The sequence below is a fragment of the Amblyomma maculatum genome, chromosome 4 (genome assembly GCF_055883805.1).
Source record: "Amblyomma maculatum isolate TAMU_Amacu chromosome 4, ASM5588380v1, whole genome shotgun sequence".
NCBI lineage: Eukaryota > Metazoa > Arthropoda > Arachnida > Ixodida > Ixodidae > Amblyomma > Amblyomma maculatum.
Window position 1 is genome coordinate 13,699,161 of NC_139347.1, and position 10,484 is coordinate 13,709,644.

Sequence of the window (10,484 nt, forward strand, 5' to 3'; positions counted from 1 at the left end):
TCTTCATAAGGAAGACGGAAGCAGATTAACACTAGTTGTCTTATGTATTTATAACACAAATGTATCGAGATTTATTTAGAGAAGTGTTATAAAATTAGAAAATAAGGCAATGCAGTGACTAGAAAGTTCCCTAGAAGCAAAGCGACGCAAAGCTGCATTCAACTTCTCTCATTATCCCGTCCAGTGCAATTACGCTGGCGAATATCGCCTCCTCCCCAAGTAGCCTCGGTATTTAATCACCGGTTGCCGTGCTTGGCTATTCAAATGCTTTCAGCGAAATATGCCAATCACTGCGCTTATACGCGTTTAGCGCTATAAGCACACTAGGCATACACACCCTTAATAAAACTTGAAATTTCTCCAACCAACACTTTTATTTTATAAAACCCGACGTATCGAAGCCGGCTCGGCTCCTTCTTCAGGGGTGCATGACGCGGGACTGCGTGCAGCTATAAGTAAAGGAATGGTCGATGGGGAGAAGAAGGTGGGGGGGGGGGGGGAGAATGGGGAGGGGGTGGAATGTGTGTGAAAGGAATGAGAAGGAAGGAGGGGGGTTTAGACGAGTGAGGGTGCCGCAGGTGCAGGTGTGCTCGCTGGCGACTTTTTTCTTTTCTTCTGTGAAGTGGCCAGGAGAGAGCGAAGACCTTGCAAGGACGAAACATCATCGACAAGGCAGAACAGCACCTATACTGCTCGGATACGGGAGTGCCGTACAGTGATCAAGAAAAAAGAAACCGACGCCTTTTTTGCTCGTCGACAGCTCGAGCACAGGATGCCCAAGCTTCTAACACCCATTGAGGCCTTCGCCCAGGAGACAGCAGCCTCCGAAGCCAACAAACACCGCACCAAGCAAATGAAGAAGCTGGCAGAATTAAAACCTCGACCTGAAAACGCCCCTACTGACCATTCAAACGTGGTCACGAACCTGTCTTCCAGAAATCTAACACCCGCCGAAACTTCAATTCTGGCCAAGGGACACAAATTCAATATTCAGGCTCACGGACCTCCTCTCCCGAAAATCGTATCTGCTCTTGAAGACGGCCTCCAACAGCTGAAAACAGGTCCTCGAGAAGAAGTCAGGCTCAAAACAGTCGGAGTACTGAAAGGTCTGCATTCACGCCGAAAAGAAGAGAATCTACCACGGGATGAACGGCAGGCGCTCAAAGACCTCCAGAGAGACACGACCATCGTAATCCTCCCAGCGGACAAAGGCAACACAACAGTCGTTCTGGACAGACAGGACTATGACGATAAAATTTCTTCTCTACTCAACAGTCAAGAATACGAAAAATTGAAGAAGGACCCCACAACAAGTACCCAGGCAAAATTGAACAAGGTTTTAAAAGAAGTTTTCAAAAACCTCCCAAACCACCGAAACCTCTAGCTGCAGTTATCGTGCACCAACGGATCAGCCCCAGCCTTCTACGGTCTGCCCAAAGTCCATAAACCTGGGACTCCTCTACGCCCAATTGTCGACTTCCGTTTCTCCCCCCTCCGTTCGTTGTCGGAGTACCTGCACAAGCTCATAACACCAATCACGGGGAAAACCGCGACCCACGTCCGACACGCCGGGCATTTCATCAAACGCGTATCCCAGGTGAGCCTTGAGGCCGACGAGTGCCTTGTTTCCTTTGACGTGGTGTCCTTTTTCACAAATGTCCCTGTAAACCTCGCGTTGGCCGCCACTCGAGAAGCCCTACAGCGCGACGATACACTCAGCGCACGAACCCCACTCAGTGTAGACGAGGTATGCCGCCTTCTGGAACTATGCTTATCAAACACATACTTCTCATGCCGAGGAGAATTCTACAAACAAGTTAAGGGAACACCAATGGGTGCCTCCATCTCTGTCGCTATGGCGAATATAACTATGCAGCACATCGAAGAACGAGCTCTAAACTCTTTCCGCCCACCGCCAAAAATTTTTCTGAGATATGTCGATGACTGTTTCTCAATTATTAAGAAATCTGAAGTCCAAAATTTCCTCTCTCATCTAAATTCCATACAACCGGAGATTCAGTTCAACCTAGAAATGGAGAAGCGAGGCGCCCTGCCGTTTTTGGACGTTCTGGTGACCCGAAAAAACAACCGTCTACGATTCTCCGTATACCGAAAACCCACCCACACAGGGCGATATCTGCATTTCGCTTCGAACCACCCGACAAGCCATAAAGCGTCAGTTGTGAAGACCTTATTACAAAGAGTGGAAACACATTGCACCACAGAGCCCGACAAAGCAAACGAAAAACGCTTAATATTCAAAGAACTAACCATGAACGGCTACCCAAAAAAATTTATCCGGAAGATCATTCGCCGCCAAAACCCCAACGACAGGCCCCGGGAAGAAAATAACCAGCTGCAAACAACTACATCTCAAAAGTACGTCACTGTCCCCTATGTCCGAGGCGCCAACGAAACCATCGCCCGTATTCTAAGAAAAGAAGGAATTCGAGTGGCACACAAGCCTTCAAACACTTTGGGGAGCCAGCTACCCTTCCCCAAAGATCGACCACCAAGAGAAAGAGCCCAAGGCATTGTCTACAAAATTCCCTGCGCCGACTGTGATGCTAGCTACATTGGCGAAACAAAAAACCTAAAAGAAAGAATTCGGCAACACAAGAACGATGTACGAAATTTTTCAAGAGAACGCAACCCCGTAGCTGAACATTCAGAAGATTCCGACCACAGAATAAATTTCGAAGAAACGTTCATCCTGGAGACCGAGAACAATTACCGCAAAAGACGCCTCCTCGAGTCATGGCACATACAGTCGACCGCAAATAACATCAACCGGACAATAGGCAACCTCCCTGCTGTATACTTGCAAGGTCTTCGCTCTCTCCTGGCCACTTCACAGAAGAAAAGAAAAAAGTCGCCAGCGAGCACACCTGCAGCTGCGGCACCCTCACTCGTCTAAACCCCCCTCCTTCCTTCTCATTTCTTTCACACACACCTCACCCCCTCCCCATTCTCCCCCCCCCCCCCACCTTCTTCTCCCCCTCGACCATTCCTTTACTTATAGCTGCACGCAGCCCCGCGTCATGCACCCCTGAAGAAGGAGCCGAGCCGGCTTCGAAACGTCGGGTTTTATAAAATAAAAGTGTTGGTTGGAGAAATTTCAAGTTTTATTTAGTTATCAACCCAACCAGACAGGCAAATCTGTCGAAATGTTTAGCTTTCAATACACACCCTTGTCCGGAGCCCCTAAAAATAACACTTGTGTAAGCACTCCTCATCAAGATAGCCGCCGCTGACATTCGGATTGCAATCAAAGTGAACATCCATTCAATTTCGTCTTTAGGTCTATCGGGGAGGCGACCTAATTTGTTGCTAGGAGACCCTTCCACTCTCTTTCGCTTTTGCAGCAACTGAGATGCTCACTTTCTCTTCTCTTCAAAATCCTGGTGTTTTGATAGTTAAAAAAAACTCAGTGAAGCTTTACACGTCGGTCGCAGAAGCTCAATTCAATACCAGGCTTCACTGACCAAACAAAACTGGGGTACCAGCTAAAAGCTCGAGCAGTACACGGTAATCTTGATGCTCGTTACAACTATAGGTGACGAAGCTTGTAGTGGCACGCTTCGCGCTTGAGCTTGCTTGCAGACTAATCTGATGGGATGTCGAGGAAAAAAAATTGTTGTAAAGCACGTGGCTTTAATCGAAAAGGCTGGACCAAGTATCGATAAAATTATTAGACAGGAAGGCTGCCTTTCACTCAACTGTATGTACGAAAAATGTCTGCATAATGTGATGTCAGTACATACTTCTTATTTCCAAGACTAATAGCTGAAGAGGAACGCGTTATCTCAGACCATGTGTGGCTTTTTATAACGGTTGTTTCTTTTAAATCTACATTGACATCGTCCCTTCTAGACAGTGTTGGATGGTTGCATCGGCAATAGCACAGCTTCCTATCTCCTACCGTGAATGTACAGCTGACAGCTACTAAGATTTGAATGAAGAATGTAGCGCTAATAAGCGATAGAAAAAAGCAGCAGGGAAACCACTTTTAGCAGCCAAAAATACCTTATGTACGAGAAAATGGATTGAATTATTTGAAAACACCGCTCCTACAGCCTTCTCTATAAAACATTCTTGTGTCACCCCATGCTAAGCGGGGTATTTAAAAAGTCAAGCGTTAATCGTTGCCCAAGGCTGCACCGGAGCGTTTATAGGCGTTCAAGAAGTTAGAAGATAATATGAAAACCTCCGCCGAGAGCTAAGCCCTAGCATACTAATGACTCGCTTGTGTGTGACTTGCTGCACAATTGGCCATATATTTGCTGGTTTTATTTGGGTTTTAGTCATCCAAGAACTGCGAGGTTTAATTTCCTTGGTAATCTAGAAAACTTAATTCCGTTAAGGTTTTCCTGAAGTCACCCTAACAAAAGTTTGAAAGAAACAAATTGCAACTTTTTAAGCAACTAAAATTGCAAAGAAGCTTTACCCGATAGAAGATGTGTGCTATTAAAATGGCATATACTTTTGGAAAAACAAAAGATCCTTCTCGTTTTGGTTTGAGGCCACAAATCAATCACATAATGCCTCATACTTGAGCACGCCATTTGAAGAAACAGTCAGACGATTCCTTAGAGCTGTAGAGGTGATATAATGCCTACCGAGTTTATCTAAAATATTCTAAATGAGACACATATTATCGCTACTGTTATTGTCCACTTCAAACAGGCCCCTAGTCAAGCAGAACGGCGTCAAATAAGACGATAGTGAGCCGAGCTCACCAAAGTTTGGTTAGGCTGACAAAGTATTAAATACACTATGAAAAAAAAAGAAAAAGATTAGTAAAAATGCATCGCTAGGGCTTCTGCTACCTAACACCACCTAACCTAAAACCAGCCATGCCTTCAGCTGAATTATGACGTTTGCTATAATTCAAAGCATGTGCCACTTCGGCCAGAGTGGTCAGTGTCAACTGCCACGGTTTGAAATTTTCACAAAGAGCTCAAAAATATTTATTGTGTATAAACAGGGTAAAGTAAATGAAAGTTGTTAATTCTTGGTGTCAGGCAAACAAGCGCTGGATATCAAAAAATCACGTGAAAACGTTTAAAACACTAGCATCCGTCTTAGTGGGTCAACACTGACTAACATCGGGCTACAAATAAGGTTAGAACCGTAACGAGGTACCAGCTCACTTAGCAAAAGAATGCGTCGAAGTGAAAGTCGTTGTTGACAAAGAAATTATTGATTGGTGGCATCTCGAGGGGGATGTATCTCCAGCCAAACATACAAATTGTGGCACATTTATCTTCAGAATCAAAGAGGCTGGGTGAGTCAGAACACTCTACGCAGCTCACAACGTTTGGACGACGTGTTTGAAAAGTGCTTACTGTTAAAACTACCAGTTATGACATGTGAGGTACCACTTCAGCGCTTTGAGTGACATATCGACTATTAAACAAACAATTATATTCCGTGACAGCGTGGTAGGTCGGTGCGTGCAGTCTGCGACTTGGACCGAATATCTGCTATGTAGAAAAATCAGTCGAAAAAAAAGAAGAACCGCGCAATCATTGACACAAGTGCCACCCATTCGCTTCAAATTTGAAGCAGTGGCTGGCACATAAGAAGGTAAACTATTTTTCTAATGCGCCTTATTTGAAGCGCATTTTTTGCTCACTTCTACATAAACTGTCAAAACCATCTCCGTTTGTTTATATTTTACTAAGAGTTATTTTCAAATAATATGAAATTGAAGTAGATGCTGACTGCGATGCGTATAGCGGTTGGGAATATTTAAACACAGACTGCTGACCTCATTTCCTTTGGCTGAATTATACAGACGCAAAATGTGAGCGTTTCAAAAAGACCCCTCCAGCATCGAGGAGCTCGTCTCTGGAATGTCCCGGATCATTCCCCAGAAATCCCACGTAAAAGGAAACGCTATTCATATGCAGCCTCCCAGTAATGAAATCGGAGCCCAGAAAGCTCTGGCAGTGGATCCTTTCAGTCAACATATTTCAAAGCTAGCTCTCGCGACGAACTATCATGTTCAAGCATTTGTGTTCCTCTCTTCATAATGAACAGAGCGTTCATTTGATCCATATGGTTGAAATATATTTGTGGCTGAAAAATAAGTTGAAACCTCTGGACCGAACAGACGTTGTTCGCGGTATTTGATAATGTGCAAACTGAAGTTAACAACTGAGCGTGATCTGCCATGAACAAGAGTTTTCGCGATTCGTACATACGGAAAAGAATTTACTCGGGTGTTACCTTGCTATCCATAGAGTTATCTGTTCTACTTGGGGGGTTACAGACGTTCCTTCAGGTATGCATGTTTTTCAATGACTTTGTTTGGCCTCGCAAAAGAGAATTATTTATCAAGAATCAGCATCAGGAAAGCATTTTTTCCAGGACTGTACACCTACACCGCATACGGAGAGGGCAGCAAATAGTATGTAATGTGCAGGCACATGTTGACTTGGCTTCCACAACCTTCCTTTTTGTTTAGAATAACGAGTAGAAATTTGTAAATATGCTCTGAAAAAGAACTCATAACAGAAGTGTCCTTTAAGAAATCGGGTGTTTCCAAACATCTGCTGCACAAGATTAGGGGGAGGAGGAGGGGGAAGGAAGCGCGCATCAATTTTAGTGCATTTTAAAAAAGAAGCTACTGAGTGCATTGGCAGGAATCTTTCAACTACAGCAATGATTATTCTATCGATCTCGTTCTCACGTAATTTTCAAATATTTGACCCTCTCGAGTGTTGGTATTTCATTACCTAAGCTCGAATTTTTCTTTATCATAATGCAAGCCGCATGTTGAAAGTGCTGTGTACAAAAGTCTGCCTTTCCTCCTCCTCCTCCTCCTCTTAGCAGCATGCAAAAGCAGTAATAAAGATATATCTACAATAACAAAAGGGAAGTGAAACAGACGCAGAAAAACTGGAAATCCAGAACGCAAAAATTGCAACGCGCCGTGCTTCGTGGCCGGCAGGTGCTCAAATTCCCAGAGAAGCTGGATAGTTCGTGCGAACTCTTCTCAGAAGAACTTATTTTGAATGCAAAAATGTGAGCAGACTATCGACAGCGCTCAGAAAACGTTCGCAGCTGCAGCAACGGAGGTTTCCAATCATCCTGCCAGCAACCCTACAAACCATTTCTTTTCAGGTAATATATATACTTATCGCTAAAGAAGATTGTATACAATAGTTGCATCTTACCTGTGCTCACCTATGGGGTGGAAACGTGGAGGCAAACAAAGAGGGTTCTACTTCTGTTGATGACAACGCAGAGGGAAATGCAACAAAAAAAAAATGGTAGAGGTAACATTAAGAGGTAGGAAGCGTGCAGAGTGGGTCACAGAAATTACTCGCTACTGAAATTCTAGTGGAAATTAAGAAGACGAAATGGGCATGGGCAGGACATGTGGTGCAAAGAGAGGAAAACCGATGGTCGCTTAGGGTAACAAACTGGATTCTGAGGTAAGCAGGGGGGGGGGGGGGAGGGGGTGCAGAAAGTTAGGTGGCGGACGAGGTTAAAAAGTTCGCAGGGGTCAAGTGTATGCTGCTAGCAAAGGACTGGGTTAATTGGAGTAATATGGGAGAGGCCTTCGTCCTGCAGGGGATATCGTCAGGCTGATTATGATGGTGATGAATATATATATACAATGAGCAGCAACGTTTGCATTGCCGAATATAAGGTCTCGCTGCATTTGGTGATCTAAATTGCAGAACCTAGATATATTCTCGGTGAGTAGCATCATATATTGCTCATAGAATAACGGCAAATATTATGTTAATGGTATGACAAAAGGTTCTGTAAAACCTGGGACTATTTCTTTTCATTGATCATTCATCATTCACCGAGGTTTCATGCCTTAGAGTAGTTTGGCATCCATTATGAAGAAAAAAAAATACCTTCATGCCAAAATTGGGTTGGTAAGCCAAAGCACCCACTTCACTAAACGCTAAATATTTTTCTGTCGAATCGAATTCTGTATTCTTTTGCGCAGACATGTTGCATTAGATGCCGTTGCAGTTTTCACCTTGGTAAAATGCGTAATTTTACTGAAAGTCGAGGGGTAATAGATTTCAGTACGCGGAATAAACAAACATTCCTGTGGCAGCGACCTGCACAATATATAGAAGCACATTCCTAATTTGCACAATGCCCCGTCGCTGGTATTGTGTAAAAATAAAAGCTTGTCGAGAATACAGCTAGTTTGTGACTTGCTACCTTTTACGTGTACTTCACTTTTGTACTCTCCACGTGCCTTCATATCCGTTTTGCTATCAGATGTTAATTTAATTTTTTTTATAGATAGTTTCATGCATTTTGCTTTTTTCGCTCTTCTATCTCGGTTGCCAGTGGATGTCTCAAAATGCATTTGGTGCTTTTGTGGCACTTTCCTTTATCTCTTCTGCTTGTTGATGCGACATTTATTAAGATGTACTAGATACATCAGGAATTTTTCATAATAATATGCTCTCTCACTTTGAAAGGATATGGCTATCACGTATAAAAAATATTCAGAATTCTCTTCGAACCCAGCCCGCGAAAATTTAATTTGTACAAAAATACGAAGGTAAACAGTGTGAACTTCCAGAAACGACTAGGGGCGCGGACTGGTCATGTTGTGCGTGAAAAAAATAAAACAACTAAAATAAAGAATAACTGCTGACAACTTGTTTACGGTTTACAATGCCCCGTCAGAAGCAAAAAAGCACTGCAGGGAACCGTTTTTAAATAGGACAAGTTTGTTCACAATGGCAAGGCGGAGTGGAGTGTCGGCGTTCCGGAGCTAAAGCATGAACGCGATCAAGTCAGTTGGAAGTGACAGTAATGTGAATAGCGAGGGATGTCACCACGAATGAGTAGGGACGACGTGACGCGTGGCAGTGGATATATATACTATAAAGCTAGATAACGCACTGCGAACATCAATATGGACGGGACATCGCTGCGGACCGTTTGTCACATGCCGCTTTGAATCACTCGCTCGCTCTCACCGAAGTAAACCGATACAGTGAAACAGGTAGAGAAAATGCTATAATACGTCAGGAAAACTTGCCCTGAAGGGCAGTAGTGACAAGAAGTGAGGGCGTAAGTGCAGAAATGCAATACAGCCTGAGAAAAGAAAAAAAGAAGTGGTGCTGCATCAATGACAAAAAGGTGAGAGGGTAGGATAGACGCCTCACGTTTACTTCATGATATCGCGAAACTCTTGTATACCTCCGAAGCCCACAAACGTGATAATAAAGATCCCACGGTTTTATGTGCTTGTGCAGGCTGAAGGCGGGATGGTGTGGGGGATGAGAGGAGCAACAGAGAATTGATGAATTCACTTTGTTTTATGCCAGAAAGGCGATAGTGTTGCCACGTCGTTCATAATTTTCACCATGAGATAGTGAATCAAGAAGCTGGCTTTGCAATTATAGAGAGTAGTAATACGCCTTAGTGGGTTAAAAGTCGGATTGTGAAGCCTGTGGGTGTCAGACAAGAGAGTCAGACGTAGTCAGAAGCGATTAGGTGACTTGATATGATTATCATACGCATGATTTACTAAGTAAACGTTTGCATTCCAAAGGTAATAACGCATCGCATTTAAAGAGCAGTGCAGAACGTTTGAGGAGTGCTCAAAGTCGAAAAACAAGTCCACAGGGAATCAACGATATAAAATGCACGTAACTGATTCGTCTGTGCCTTATTACGCTTTAGCTTGTGGAGACATTTCGCCGATATTTCACGGTTAGACTAGCTAAAGCACTTGCTACAGACAGTTGTAACGCATTGCCAAATCTAGTACATAACTTTCGTTCCATGGGCATCTAGTAGCATACCCTACAAGGTCCTGTTCGGCTTCAACCGTATGAAAACTTATAGACAGAAATTAGTCAACGCATCACCACTTTGTAACTGTGAAGGTAATTTTGAGCATTCCGTTTTTGATTCTCGCCTGTAGCTGAATGTTTTCAACATTCCATAGTTGTCATCCGCTGTTGGAGAGCACATGCAGCGCACACAGTAAGATGCAGACACACACACAAAAAATCATTAAAATGATTTGACAGTTCTAGGTGATTTAAAGCGACCCTCGCATGTCAGTGTCAAAGGCTTCCCTGCAACGGAAGGCTAATCTTTCGATAGTAATATTGCTGAAAAAGAGAGATAGAAAGAGGAGAGGGGGGGGGGGGGTACCGTTGAACGAGGGAAATTAAATAGCCTCCGCTCCTGGTTCCGCACACAGCGCCCTCGTCGCAGCAGGATATAAACCGAGGAAGAAACGCGCAGGAGAAAAAGAAAAACTCGCGGTGACAGACGCGGAACGCAAGCCAGGCCAGGCGAAATCTCTGATATTGCCCTCGCACGTGGTGCAGACACTGCTGGAGCTTGCCATCCTGCCATTTACGCCTTCCCTCTTTCTCTCCTCGCTTCATCGCATTTCTTTTTATTAGCCTCCCCGACGCGCGATAATTAGGCGAACCATCAGAAGCCGGTGCACGCCATGGGGAAGCGAAAAT